The sequence below is a fragment of the Chenopodium album genome, chromosome 3 (genome assembly GCF_948465745.1).
Source record: "Chenopodium album chromosome 3, dcCheAlbu1.1, whole genome shotgun sequence".
Taxonomy (NCBI): Eukaryota; Viridiplantae; Streptophyta; class Magnoliopsida; order Caryophyllales; family Amaranthaceae; genus Chenopodium; species Chenopodium album.
The window spans coordinates 54,988,260-55,004,257 of record NC_137836.1 but is presented as its reverse complement, the minus strand read 5'-3'; the positions used below and the strand labels follow the sequence as shown (position 1 = coordinate 55,004,257).

General features: G+C 36.0%; 1 long non-coding RNA gene across 1 annotated transcript; it reads right to left on the bottom strand.

Annotated features, from left to right (window-relative positions):
- Window positions 1-2,527: 2,527 nt before the first annotated feature.
- LOC145613998 (uncharacterized) lies at window positions 2,528-9,764 on the bottom strand. Its single transcript, XR_014107035.1, has 3 exons — window positions 9,485-9,764; window positions 4,286-4,741; window positions 2,528-2,835 (listed from the first exon to the last, which is right to left on the bottom strand). It is a non-coding gene; the product is annotated as an uncharacterized LOC145613998 (long non-coding RNA).
- Window positions 9,765-15,998: the final 6,234 nt, after the last annotated feature.

The following is a 15,998-nucleotide window of genomic DNA, read 5'->3' as shown; positions in this document are numbered from 1 at the left end:
ATGATGAATTTGTTGTTTAGTCTTGTTTTGATCTGGATTTCAATGGCTAGTGAGTAGTTTTCTTGCTAGGGTAATGGTGAAGCATGTATGAGTAATGGATTGATGTTAATTTGGGGAAATTGATGGAGTTGATGATGTGATTAAATTGGTTAATTGATTATGTGCATGTGTGTGTTTGATTTAGGCTTGATCACCCAAGTTATTCATACTAGATTGCATTGTAGGTTCACATTAATACAGACCATTGATTTGTGGCTTGCATTTAACGATTGAGGTGTCTTGTGACGTTCCTAGCTAGAGTTTATCGTAGTTGACGCTAGTTAGACCTCTAGGAAAATAGCTTGATATACTCTTTTGGTTGCATGATTGGTTTTCCCTCGCATCACTCGACTTAGTTAATTCTTTCCCAATTAGCGGAAACCGTTACAAGTATATGTGGATCCCGAGCCCTAGTGTTCATTACATTTGTCCAAACTTAGCTTGACTAGTTGTTTAGCATTCACACCCTTACTTAACCTTTCTGGAAAAGCTTGACTTGGCAATATAAGATCACTCTCCATTCCTTAGTGGTTCGACTCTCGACTTACCATTATACTTGTATAAGGGTGTGTTGAGAGATTACAAATTTTGTTTGGCCTTGGGTAGGGGTTAGTTTCAACGACCTAGCTTCAACCCTCGTCATCATGTATTCACAATATGATGCAATGAGTTTGCAACCTAACCATGGCTCTAGCTCTCTAAAATTCAAGGATAAGGGTTAGGCAAAGATAATCCATGGATATTAGTCATGATGCACCACGCAGAAGCCTTACCTTTGGAAGGGTTTGCGTGTATGGATGGGACCTCGTAAGTTAAACTTGCTTCCACGATCTTGTGAATTCACAAACACGGATGTACCTTTCGTTTCCATGAGCGTTCGATTAGGTAGATAGAGCGTGATTTCTCAGATGATTATGGCCATATGTAAAACACATATGGGTTCAGAAAAGTGAGAAAAACTCAATCCGTAAGTAGAATCGATCGAACAGTACTAGAACTTGCCAAAACAAAGAATGTAGATTTTTTGCTCGGTATTTGAAGAACATAGCACGAGACAACAGGGCCTGTCGCCAAACGACATTGCTGTCGCACGGCTACAGAGCCATCGCATGGCGCTGGCATTGTTTTCTCGGTGCCAGTTCATACATGCCTCAGTAGCCTTCTGTTCTTCAAATTTTCACATTTTTTGCAGCATTTTTTTATCCTAGTTGTGAAAGATATTTCCCAAATATGCTACATGTAAAAATCCTATTTTTTTACGCATTACGTATTATCTATCCAATACGAACCTTTTTATGTATATGCCACAATGTTAATCAAAATTACGCACATGAATACTTTGAACTTTTCGAATCTTATCCACTCATTCTGAATCATTGCCAAAATAAATTTTAGGAATTAAATAAAAATTCTCCCCATTGGAGTCGCCAAAAAATGTAGGGAATAATTTCAAGCATCCCACACTTGAGCCCCACTGTGATCATACACTTAAGCATGGTGGCGTCCAAAGGGAAGGAAGCTAGAGAAAAAGATTCGCCAATAAGTTTTGGGAACTTGTAAACCCTTCACAGGATGAAGTTTACACCCCTTTACGATCCATGAGATCGCTAACTCCATAGTTGTCTGGAACCATTACTAGATATTCGAGGATGAAGCTACAAATCCAACCTAAAAGAGATTGAACATGCCATAAAAATTGGCCTCTATTTTATTATTCTCACATTCATGTGCACAATCTGATTAACATACAATCAATAGGTTAATCCTAAACCTGTTTAATCTATGTTGGTTGAATATTAATGCACAAACAAATCTATTCTTGGCGATCACTTGGATTATAATAACACAAGCCTGAACTAGATTATTAATTATCTTACTAAGTGTGATTACAAGAAAAATTCCCTTTAAACCTGCAAGAGAGGGCATGATCAAGCAATAACAATTTTTTCAAGCAACATAATAATAACAATCATCATAATAATAATCTCAATAAAGCATAATAATGTTATCAAGATCCTAAGTTTGATACTAACAAGATTACTAACAAATCCTAGAATGTCACTAAGCATCACTACAAGAAATTCGACTTTGGGCAACGACTAAACTCGAAGCCCAAAACCAATATCTCGTCGCCCAAAGTCTTGGACGAATTCAGTCTAGACATGGGTCCGAAGCCCAAAGGTCGAAGCCCATTACATATTGGGCGACGAATTTGTATTTCGTTGCACAAAGGTTATTTTGTGCAACGATCAAGTTAGTTGCTTATGTGCTGTTCATTTCGTCGCCCATAGTATTTTGGACGACGAACAAGTTCGTTCCCCTATCTTTAATACGTTGGGCGACAAAGTATTTTTCGTTGCCCATTATGTTTTGGGCAACGAACTTATTTGACGCCCATCTTTGCCCCAATACGTGTTATGTCGTTGCCCATAGTACTTTGTGCAGCGAAGTTACTCGTTGTCCATATTTGTTGGTATCAATTTTTTTATTTTTTTATTTTTTTTTTACTACGGGTACAACCTATTAAAAAACAAACTAATCTGAAAATATATTCAAATACCAAACATTTTGAATAATGACTATATGAAATAAATTTAATTTATAAATAACATACTAAGAAAATGTGTAAATTATAAGATAATCCCACTTTGTCAACAAGGTACATGATCCTTTAAAAATTAAATAACATAATACTAATTACAGACTTAATTACATCGATCCCTTCTTAACGCTGCTCATATATATCACCTTCAATAGTTGCGATCATCCATCTTTCATTGCTAGCCCATGTTATTCCTATGTAAGTGAAACATAAGTTAGCAACATCAAAATAATTATGAGAGCATCCGAAATTTTAGAATATAAATCATGCTCAAAATCTCAAATGAAACTTTAGTTTGAAGAACACTTTTGTTCCTTAGATTAATGGCAGATAGTAAATTTATTCAAGTTTCCTGTCAAACAGCAACTTCAGACTGCATAGTTTGGCTCATAAAAATGACCTCAGTATTAATAATCATTTTCTGCTATATTATCAATGGTAATTTACCATCCATGCATACTAACAACGTTTTTTTGCCCATCACTCTCAAAACTAAATTAGCTCCCTTTATTCCTCCATTAAGCTCGCAAATGCATTGAAATTCTGACAGGAGTTTGTTAAATATGTACATCATATGCATTCACAATCTTAGCACTCAGTGTGTGGACCTCCTAAAAAATGTTTAAGGGTCCTTGGTTTTCACAAATCACTAGATCAATCCTATAGTAATAACTAGCATTTTTTCAAATCGAACTCTATACAATCACATTTTGGAATGTTTGATTAACGATTACATCATTTACGCATATAAGGAGAACTCTATATAATCCTTAAGGTACTGCAGAAGTGGCTATGGCTCTGGTCTTATATTCTAAGCCTTTTCTAATGAGGACAATGGTTACAGAAGAAGGCGCGGAAGGCACAATCTGCACAGAAGAGATAGAGGGAGATGCAAGAAGAAAGAAGAACCTGTCAAGATTATCGTTTTGATATATCAGAGGGGAGCACTAATGGTCAGGGATATGTAGCTCCCATAAAGAGAAACAAAAAAAAGAGGGCAAGAAAGAGATTGTTTAAAGACCAAGACAATAAAAGTAGAAAAGTTGATGCTACTTCTTCCAAAGACGAGACTGCAGAGGGAGGAGTAAGTGACAGACACCATAAACACAAGAATATAAGCTCAAGTAGGCAGAATGTAGTTGCAGAGTCAGCTCGTGAATGTTGCTACAATAAAGTTGACAAATCTGATGTGGGAAAGAGTCATTATGAAGAAAAGAATCATGATGAATTTAATAGGTATAAAGATAAATGTGTCACTGCAAAGAAAAATGAAGCAGCCTCCATAAAGAGATAAGAGACGTGCTAAAAAGGATGTAAGAAAAAGCTCAAAACTACATAAACAATCAGGCTCTACAGAGACAGAGAGTGATGGGGATGATGATAGACACCATAGACATAGTAGATAGAGAGTCAGCACCTGAAAGAGCCCACAAAAGGCCTGATGAAGAACGTACGTTACAGGTTTATAGAAGTGAATTCTATTTGACTGCATACTCCATCCAAATATTCAGTATGCTTGCTTCATAAACTTCATAAAAAGCTACTAGACACTACCAAGAACCATGACAACAACACGCAGCAACATATTGTTTTGATTATAACTAAAAATATATATCGCAAATAGAAGATGAGAAAGTGTCATACCTAAGTTGTTCAAACATTTTCATCATATCGTCTCTGAGCTTCTTTTATCGTTTTTGAGCTTCTACGTTGATTCTAAATACAGTCGCTTTAAGCTTATCATTTGATGCTATAAGCTCTTCATTTGAGGTTTTAAGCTCTTCATTAGATTCCTTCAGAGATTCAATTTGAGATACAAGTGCACCCTCACGTGTTGCGGCATCCTCTTTTAATTGTTGAATCTCAAATGATAATGCCACTCTAACTTCATCAGTTTCTCCTTCAATTCTTCTTTTCTTTGGTGGACGAGATCCAGGACCAAGTCCCTTAACATATCCAGACTTTGGTTTGAAAACCTCCATGTATGCTGCTTTGACACTTAGTGTATCTTCACCATGCTCCTCCACTTCTTTTTCATGAAGGTTTCTAAGTGCTTCATAGTCTAATTCAGCATTAGGTTCAAATCCCCTATCTTTATGCCTAGCATATTAATTCACGCACAACAAGAAACAACTCAATTCAATCTATTATATAATAAAAAAAAAAAACTTATATAAAAAGATACTAAAAAAAACCACCAAGGGAACATTAAGTACTTTTTAGTTTTCTCAAATAAGGTGACGTACAGAGGATCCTGCTGAGTTTCAAGAGGATTATCTGATGATCCTTCATGTTCTTGACTACCTTGAGTTTGTTGCATGATATGAGATATAGAAAACTTGTTCAATTTGAGAAGCTAATGCAAAAGGCTCATTAGTTTGCAATCTACGAGAAACATTGACAAGTGTATATCAAAATTTGTCCTTTTTTATCCCTCTTGCGTCACTAAATACATCAAACCACTTACACTTGAATAATACCAATTTAGGACTTGTTCGGTTTTGCTAGGCATCATACTCTAGCACAATAACCTCTTCTAATGTCCCGTAAAAGTCCTTCCCCCCACTCTCTACACCACTATTTTGGGTTTTTCTATTTCTTTGCCCTTTTTTAGTGTGAAATCTAAACCCGTTAATAACATATCCATCAAAAGTTAAAACTCTCTTCATTGGACCTCGTGCTAAGCACAATAATTCTTCTGAAACTCGGTCATCCTTATCATCATTGGACCTCGTGCTAAGCACAATAATTCTTCACTAAAAAAAATAGTTAGCAACATATTATTTCATAATTGTATATTATTATTTCACGTAGTTACTCAAAAAAAGGTTCTACTTCTTCACAATTCTGCTAAACATACAATTGAGCTTTTCTCCAATCTTCAATACTCAATTGCTTCAAATTTGCCTTCCCTAGGGGCTTGCTAGTGGTACAAAAAATTGAAAGACTATAAAGTTGTGGATCGTGCATGTCCTCATTTCGATCTAAACAATTGAACTGAGTTTCAATCTTAGAAAGATATCTGGCACAGAATGTCAAAAATTCTTTTTGAATATACCCCTCAGCAATTGATCCTTCAAGGTGAGCTTTATTCCTCATAAAAGATTTAAATGTCCGCATAGCTCTAATAATAAAAAATGTAATTAGTGTAATAACATATACTTTTATATTTAGCCATTTAGATTAAATAAAAAACATATTGTACCTTTCAAATCGATACATCCAACGATAATGTACAGGGCCAGCCAATTTTGCTTCAGTAGCTAAGTGTATGGGAAGATGAATCATCACATCAAAAAAAGCTGGAACAAATATACGTTCTAGCTTGCATAATGTGATAGCTATATTTGCTTCCACTCGTTCTAAGTCTACTACCTTTATGGTCTTAGCACATAGCTGCTTACAAAATAAACTAAGCTCTCTTAAAGGTTCTAAAACTTTTTCATCTAAGACACCTTGAAAAGTCGGTGTTAGCAAATCTTGCATGAAAACGTGAAAATCATGAGTTTTCATTCCTAAGAGTTTTCCATCTTGAAAAGAAGGACATTGAGAAATGTTAGATGAATAGCCATCCGGAAAAGCGAATTTCGATAAAAATGTGACTATTTTCCTCCTTTCATTTAGGGTCAAGTTGAAAGGGGCTCGTGGAATTTCATATTTGTCCCCTACTTTCTTCGGTCGAAGATCATCATGCTTTTTCATGGACTCTAAATCCAACCAAGAGTTTAAGGTGTCTTTGTTCTTTCCCGGTAAGTCAAGCAATGTGCCTAATATATTTTCACATACATTTTTTTCCACATGCATTACATCTAAGTTGTGTCAAACTAAAAGATGTCTCCAATAAGGCAATTGAAAAAAAACGCTTATCTTTTTCCACTGGTGAACAATATATCTTTCGCCTCTCTTCCATTTTCCTTTATCATCTTTTCCAAACTCCACATTTGGGTATCCATGTAGCTGCTCCAAAGCATCATGCCCTGACAATGAATTAGGTGGTGGGCGCCTTTCAACTTTCTTACCAAAGAATCTCTTATTAAGCCTCCAACTGTGATCGAGTTCTAAAAATACACGATGACACATATAACACAATTTGTGTCCATGTTTCAACCATTCAGAATTTGTATCTTTGTGGCAATTAGGACAAGCCATGGCTCCTTTAGTGCTCCAGCCAGAAAGATTGGCATATGCAAGAAAATCACTTATTGTCAACATTAGCACTGCTCGCATATTAAATGTCTCCTTAGAATGGGAATCAAAAGTTTGTACCCCAATCTCCCATAGCTCCTTTAATTCATCTATCAGAGGTTGCAAAAATACATCTATGTCATTGCCCGGAGATTTAGGACCGGGAATTAATAATGATAACATCGTGTTGTCACTTTTCATGCACATCCAAGGAGGTAAATTATAAGGTACTAACATCACTGGCCATATGCTATATCTAGTACTCATGTTCGCCGCAAGATTAAACCCATCACTAGCTAAAGCCAGGCGTACATTACGTGCATCCGCAGCAAAGTCTGGATATAGCTCATCTAAAGACTTCCACGATTTTGAATCTCTTGGGTGTCTCATAATCCCATCATCATCATCACCAAAATGCTTTTTCTTGTGCCATCTCATATGCATTGCTAGCTTGGAGCACATAAACATTCTTTGGAGCCTTGGAATAAGTGGAAAATGACGCAAGACTAATTAAGGTACTCGTGTTTTCCTCTTGGCACCCTCATCTTCATATGAACTCTCATCATCTTGAGATACATCCTGCTTCCATCTAGGGGCTAAACACTTAGGACATTTAACTTCTTTAGCATACTCCTTTCGAAACAAAACACAATGGTTGACACATGCATCAATCCTAACATAGTCTTACCCTAGCGCTTTTGTATATTTTTTTGCTTCATAGGAACTTGAAGGTAAATTGTTATCATAATAAAATGCCCTATGCAAATAATTCAATAACATTGAAAAGGACTTATCACTCCACTTGTTACTAACTTTAATGTGCAACAATGACATAATAAACTCCAATCTCTTAAACGTCTTACAACCTGGATATAAATCAGCCTCCATATCCTCCATTAATTTTTGGAGCAACCTAGGAGTTTCATGAGTGCCACTATTTAATCCTATATTTGTGGTTCCCTCATTTTCATTGACAGGTGTAGAGTTTATGGAGTTCCACGCGTTTGTTGCATCGAAAACAAATGGAGCCATGTCATCAAAAGGCATGTCATCAATCTCATCATCATTATCTGAAACCTCCTCTCTATACCCATCTTCATTGTTATTAGTTTGCTCTGCACATTCTTCATGACTTACCCATGGTTTGTAACTTTGATCAATGTCATATATTAGTAAGTGACATTGCATATTTTTACGATTTTGAGACAAAACCAATCTACAATTAAGACAAGGACATTTCAACATTGTTTCACCACTTTTTCCCCTAAAAGCAAAATGTAGAAATTCATTTATACCAGCTATGTACTTCAGTTGTTTTCTATCCTTTACACCATTATGATTCATCCAACTTCGATCCATATTCGTTCTTAAAAACAATAAAGATAATTAGTTACAAAAAAAGATTTTTTTTATTTCTCAATAAGATTTAACTTTAAACATGAATTATATGTCACATATTTAAAAAGAATGGGAAACACAAGATTATCAAATGCATGAGTTAGAAGAATTGCAAAGAAGTGATATATTTAACAAGAATGGGAAACAAGATTATCAAATGCATGAGTTAGAAGAATTGCAAAGAAACGACAATTCTAAGATACATTTATACTTTAATATGCATTTATATAATATGAAGAACAATTTTATATTTAGACTCATATTCATCTTAGGCAAAGCAAATTCCACTAATAAAATATGCTAGCAAACATACACTTAGTTATATGGTACATTGCTACTCTGATCAGAAAGGAGCAAAAGTTCTTTAGTTTAATCAAATTACACGAGTCACAGCTATAATTTAAATAGGTTATAAATAAAAAAAAAATCCTTGCCTACCTCATAGAGCACGTGTATGATCATAACCCAAAAAAAGTTAGAAATTTCATATTTATATTTATCAATAGATCCTAATACCAATTACAAACAACCCAAAGCATAAATTAAACAGCTCATGGTTTAATTAAATCAAACTAGATAACTATTTTTTTTCTTTTCAATTAAATTAAACAACCCAACGATCAGATATAGACTTGAACACTAGATGAGACTAGTCAAACCAAATTTAATTTTCTTGAAAGCACAGTTAAACAAACTACACCAGTTAACTTGCACACTCACTAATAATTTGCTCAAACTATACTTCAATATTTTAAAGCTAGTTCTAATTGTATTCAGCCCTGCCAATATACGCCTACTACTCTGTATATTAATTCTTGGTTGCACAACATGAAAAGTATAACCTCTAATCATATTAATTTGCAAAATCTGATACATTCACACAAAAGAAATATTGAAATCCATACTTTTCCTTCTGAAATAAACACACATTAAAATTGACACCATATAATTAAATTTCTAAGACACCCTAACTCCCTACTTTCCCAATCAAAACAAGTCAAACTCTCCAAATTACCAACAAATAAAATCATATGCAGAAAATTTACTACCAGCAATTGCTCCAAAATAACAACCAACAACAGAATTAGGTAAATTCATTCTAATTATGAATCGTTTAAACAACCAGCGATTGATTGGGGATAATCAATTCACACAAAATTATAGGGATCAAATTACCCACAATTGAATCAAAGATCTAGAAAAACACCAAATTTACCCCTAAATATAAGGAAAAACAACTGAATTGAAGGCGTAAATTACTTGGGAAAAAGTGGATGACGCTATTGCTGTAAGTGTGTTGAGGCCGCCGGAAAAACCCACGCCAGTCTTGAGTTATCAGAGTAGCATCAGTAAATTAAGGTGACTCAGGTACTAGGGTTTAACTGACATTAAACTAGGAATTGAGGAAATATGAAGTGAAGTAGGAGTAGAATTATTTGGGCGAATTACAGAAACCGTGAGACTCTTATGTGAACGTAGGAATTTTGCACGATAGAAAATTAATTTTCCGCCTTTTTTTTGGGTTTTGGGCGTCAAATGTATTAATATAACTAGTCGCCTTATTAGATTTGGGCAATGAAAAAAAACTAGTAGCCTGTACAATTATATTCGTAGCCCGAAGTAGATTTTGGGCTTCGACTTTATATTCCGTCGGACAATACACATATTTGTGCGACAAAATTAATTTAGATGCCCATCAAAAGTGTTTGGGCTACGGAAAAACATTTGGTCTCCCATGCTAAAATGACTCGTCGCCCAAACTCATTTATGTTGTAGTGCATTAAACATCAAAGGTTTAACCCTAACATGATACTAAAATGACAGAAGAAAATAGGAACCAACCTAAACATGATACTAGAAAGCAATAAAAACATCCTAACATGATAATAGAAATTGATATATTACATCCGCCCACGATTATATGCACCAAATGTACTTTTTGCAGACTCCTAGGCAAAACTTTTAGTGTAGTTTAATTAAGTTTGGGTGGGTTTAATTAAATAGTAAAAAGGAGGGAAATAGGAGAGAGAAAGTGGTCCCATAAGTTTAAGTGTAATAGTGGGTTAAAGTGAGTGGGAAAGAGGAGAGAGAAAGTGGTCCATATATTTAATTAAAAGAGGTTAAACAAAATTAAAACAAAAACATAAGGGTAAGATGGTCTATTTACACTTTAAATTTTACTAAAAGAGGAAAGAAAAAAATTTGTTGCACATAATAGAGAACACCCATTTATGGCAAATGTTGCAGATAATTGTGGGTGGAGGTAGTAATATAAATATGCTTTTTACAAGAATAATTAAGTAGTTAAATAACTTAATTTATGCCTCGTATCTCTTTCTAATAACAAAATACACGCATTAGTAACTTCAAGGGAAATATTAAATCGAACAATTAAATAATTGAAATAGGGATTTTAGACAAAACCCTCATAAATTATCAACCTTTCACGTCTAGGGCAAAGGCGACTTTGAACCTGGCTAGATGTGTCTAAAACTTGTGAATGCGGTATTTTTTATTTTAAAAAGGGCTAGGCTTAGAAAAAGAATAGAGAGAGAGTAAACGTTGAGAGATGATTGGTGATGATGATTAAGCTTATTGATGAATTCAAAACGAGGAATATCGACCCTTTTTTATAGAGAAAATAGTCCGAAAATCATATAAAATAGTTAAAATTTGAATTGGAATAAAAGAGTTGTCGCGCATGAAATAGTCTGTCGCGAAACGACAAAAATCACGCTGTGCGACATAGCTGTCGTTTCGCGCTAAAACTGTTTTTTTACAAATTTTTTTATCATATCATTTGATCTAGATGTCCAAAGAAGTCACATAGTATGTCTTTGGAAAGCTCTTGAAGTCTACATTACAATTCAATTTGAAGTAGATTAAAATCTTTTGTAGATAAAAAGATATTCCGAAATAGTGGGACGATGTCAGTTTTGGATAGAGTTTCGTATTTATTTCATATCTTTTTTGTTATAGCTCGGGATTAACATTATAATATATCATTACAAAGATAATTTTAAGATCTATCCAACCATATAAGATTTACATAAAAATAAAGAGGCATGAAAATAATATCTGATCATCTTTGAACGTCTTTCATTTCGTATAGAATTAGGACTTAAAATAGGAATGTTTTATCCGATTTCAAACTCTTTGATCTTATCTTTTTAAAAAGGATAATTAAGATCTGTTAGAAACTTATAGATTATTCTAATTAGTTTAGGAATTGGATTAAACCTTTGGACCCTCCACATGATCATTGGGTCCTAGGTAAAATTCAATTTGGGTCAAGTTTAGTATTTTGGCCATAACTTCCTAATTTATCATCGGAATTGGGCGTATAATATATCGTTGGAAAGGTCTTTTTAAGCCCCATCCAACTACAAAAGTATTGGACCCATAAAATGGAAAAAACTATATAGGACATGCAATTTTCATAAATAGAGTACATTTTCGAAAACGGAAAGAAAATATTTTATTAAAAATGACCGCATCACAAGATTTTTTCACACTTTCACTTCGTTCGATAATCAATGACGTGAAAGGTATACATCAGTGGGTTTGGTTTTTGGGGAGACACATTTAAGTGTCTTCAAATTTGCTCCATGAAAGACACTTATATTGCTTGACCCTCACAAATATTACCACTAGTTAGGAGATATTGGATAAACATGCAAAAGAGGAAAGCTCTTCTCTTATAAACATGAAAAGACTCCTAACATGGTCCATGAAAATAAAAGCGTGTAAATTCTTTCAAATTAACCACATTCCCATGAAAAATATCTTTTATGTCCCTATCCCTAAGGTTAAGGAAACTCTCAAAATCCTTATAATAGTACTCGCTCACTTTCTGAATTACCGCAAGATCTAAAGAAGGGAAGCCAAGAATGGCACCAAATTCTTCTGGTAAAGGGAAAATTTCATCATGTCCTAATCTAAAACAATGAGTGTCAGGATCCCAATACTCTAAGGCAATATGGAAAACGTCTATGTGAAGATCTACCCCCTTAATACGAAGCAAACCCCCCAAGTGGAAAAATTTAAGCTCTTCTCTCTCTTTAGCACTCAAAGACCGACACCACTCATGAGTAAATCGCTAAAACTCTTGGACATGATGAAAAATTAAAGAAGATATTATTTTTTCAGTTGAATTATACCAAAATCGACGGATTGGGACGTATTTATAAACAGAGTTGGCGCAAACCGAATCCCAAAAGGATTCGAAAAAATAAACCCAGCATGACACAAAAAAGTTGTCGCGCCGTGACAATTTAAATTTTTCTACGTTAGAATTACGTGTTTCGCTGACTATATGATTATCCGACTTTGACTCAAATTCATACTTTGACTGTATGGTTTTGGTTCTTTTCAAAACCTTATCCAAACATTATTTTTAGAAAATCTATTCCAAAAACTTATCCTATATTTGATTTTTTTTTTAGCTTAATTAAATTTAAGCTTATTTCTAGTCCAATCCAATTTAATTTTTCATTTTTTTTTAGAGGAGAAAGTCGGATACCCTCCATTAATAATAAAAATAACGGAAAATTTTTCACAAAAAGTAGTTACATTTTTTAACACACTTATATGCACATAAAATGAAAAATAAAAAATGTAAAAGAGAAAATAGACATAGTAATCATAGGATATATATACAATATGTCTAACATAAGTGTCAAGTAAAAAATCAGCAAAGTCTTACAAAGTCAAAATAAAATATATATATATAGATACTGTTATGATGGCGGAGTACACAAATGAAGGGGAACGTCAAACATGTCAAAGAATTGTACAGTCTGAGGAGTCAACCCCTTACCAGCATTAGGATTGCTAGTGGTCGGGATTGAAAGAGTGGAGCCACTCCATCCTACCTCACCCTGCTGGTGCACTCCTAACTGCTGAGGCTATTGTGACAATGAGCCAACCTCATACGTCCCACCACCCACTGAAGAAGCTGATGTCGCGCCTCCTTGGCCAGTCAGCCTCTTCGAAGCACCCTCAAACGAAGAGCCGGAATCCACTAGTACTACGGTGTGCTCCGACTCCGCTCAGCCACCCTAGCTCCCTACCGATGTACGTCGGCGCCCCGAGCCGTATCCGGATCTCTCCCTCCGATCGTCGGGTCTTGTACGAGTGCATGTCGGAGGAACAGGATGAAATAGAAAAAACAAATCAAGTCAAGCACATAAAATTAAGCAAATAGAGTAAGCAATAAGGTCAAAGGAAATACCTCCATGCCATCATCACCACGACGACACCTAGATCGGTGAATCAATCTCACGACCTGATAACGGAAGGCGTCCATGCCTCTCGACATCCTCGTCATCACCTCTCTTGAGAACTATCAAGCAATAAAGTTAGAAATAACCAATGAACATATATGCAAACAAAATAATGAAAAAAGACTTATCGAGGTCTAGTGGCAAGGTATCGAACTCTCTATCAAGTGTCAGGGCTCAGGGGCTAGAGGAATCATCTCCTCGACCGAGCCAAAAGACCCCTAATAAATGGTAGACACTCGTGGAGGCAAAAACTCCTTAGCAGCTTTCGTAGCCCGTCAAAATAAAATGTAGGAGATTAAAATTTTCTAGGGGGCTATTAAGAGAATAAATCAAAGACACGAAATTCACCTGTGCCTCCTCCAATATATAAGGAGGTGGAACAAAACTCGGCATGTGACTCTCGTCATAATTCCGAGACAGATGGATATGATGCTGCTAATTCGAACCAGCTTGCGATCTACTTAGGTTGACTATCATGTCCGTTTGGTCCAACATGTGCCATGGGGGACGAGTAGGAACGACAAAGGACTCTGAAGAGTGCTGAATTGCAACTCTCCGACCCACATACACCACAACGTCATACGTCCCCTAAAATAGTGACGTTAAGCTATATACTAGATAACACGTATAGGAAAGTTAAATCAACCCATGGCCGAAATTGGACCTCAAGACCCTACAAAATGAATACCTATGAGATAGGATTCTACTAAGAAGCAAAAAGAACGAAAATATAAGCAAACCAAACAGAGAGAATCAATTCTCGAACATGGGCAGTAGCAGTTTGGTCACTGTAACGGGCTCCCCAACTAGCAGCAATGGGGAGCCCTCGAGGTTAAGGCCTCGCTAGTGAAAGAGACGGGAAGTACTCATAGAACCTGATCTATAATAATAGAGAAGCATAAGCGAGGGCTAAACACATATCTAAAGCAAACTTTAGTAAAGAGAAACAAGGTATACCTCTACAATCCTCCAGAAACTAGAATGAGTGACGTCCTCATCAAACTTACGATGACGACAAGTGAGTCACAATCCAAGTAGGAAGTCAGCATAGGCCAAGCTGGCCCATTCATATGTCCCGACCATATGAAGGTCACGAAGAGTAGGCAGGTAATAGCGTAGCACTCGGCTACCCTTTTTAGGAGAAAAAGTCTCTAATAAAAGGATCAAAACAAAGATGCGCACTCACTTCTCCGGGCTGGTCGCATCATCTCGGAAATCTTCCATGACCATGGACCGACGAATACATCGGCTACTAATCTGTAAAGGCCGAGCCTCGCCGCGATCTCGAATAGCGATGGGACAGAGTAGCTCCTCTACCTCAGGAGAGAAAGCAGTGATATCGCTGCCAAATAGAACTGCAGCAGTCTAGAACTCAAGTCTAATGATGAGAGTGACATCCACAGGAGTGATAGTCATCTCACCCCCAGGAAAATGAAAAGTGTAGGTGGTGTCCCAAAAGAACTCCACTAAGTCTCAAATCAGCCCACGCAACTCCTCGTTGTTGCAAAAATAAGACTCGTACATCTACCCGATGGTGTTGTTTCTCGAGCAATGGCAACGAACTCGCTCGTCGGTTATCCCGAGATGGACTCGCTCCGAGATGTGAAACAAAGGCACAAATTACAAGATACGCCCATCCCACTTTGGAAACTCCCCCAGTGGTGGAAGTACCCTCGCCGACGTCGAAAAGCTCGTCCTCTCGGGGAGCCCCACATGAGCGTGAGCCAGAACCGCATCGTCGAGTCACGCTAATTATGCAAGAAAAGAGTAAATTAAAGGTTCTATAGTATTTAAGGTTAGCTTGGCCACATGATACTGTCTTTGTAAAAAAATAGAGTACGTAGTACTAAAATAAAGCATGATTTTGATTCGAACAAAGAAAGCATTTTCAAGCAATCAAACAATTTCTTGAAATAATAGGACAAATATTGTTACAAATTGAGCATGAATAGCTAGCAAAAACATGAAGAACATGTCACATTATTCTCATGAACTTAAGGGGTTTAACAATGGCAAATCGCTCATTGCTTCACCATATTGAGTCAAACAAGTCTCAAAACACTCCTAAGGTGATATATTAACATAAACAAGAAAATTTATGGCATCAAATTCGACAAACAAAGCGAATTAAGCAATATAAATTATGAATTTTCCGAAAAACCACAAGCAAACAAGCACAAAATTCGCACAAAATAAAGTGAGTTTAAGAAAAACTTACATAGATCGGAAAACTAGAGATCAAAAGCTTTGATTTGCAACAAATTTGGAAGAATTTCGTTGAGAAGCGAAATAGAACAAGCAAGGGGAAGTTTTCGAGTGAAACCGAGAAAGAATCGTCACGAATATCAAAATGAAGGAGAAGGGGTTTAAATCCGGAAAACCCGACTCTAGTGTGAAACGACATGCATGTCGCACCGTGACAAGCCTGGGGCGCCGCAATAAAGCGAAGCAGCACGTGCTGGCTGCCTTTCCTCAGCGACACAATTTGT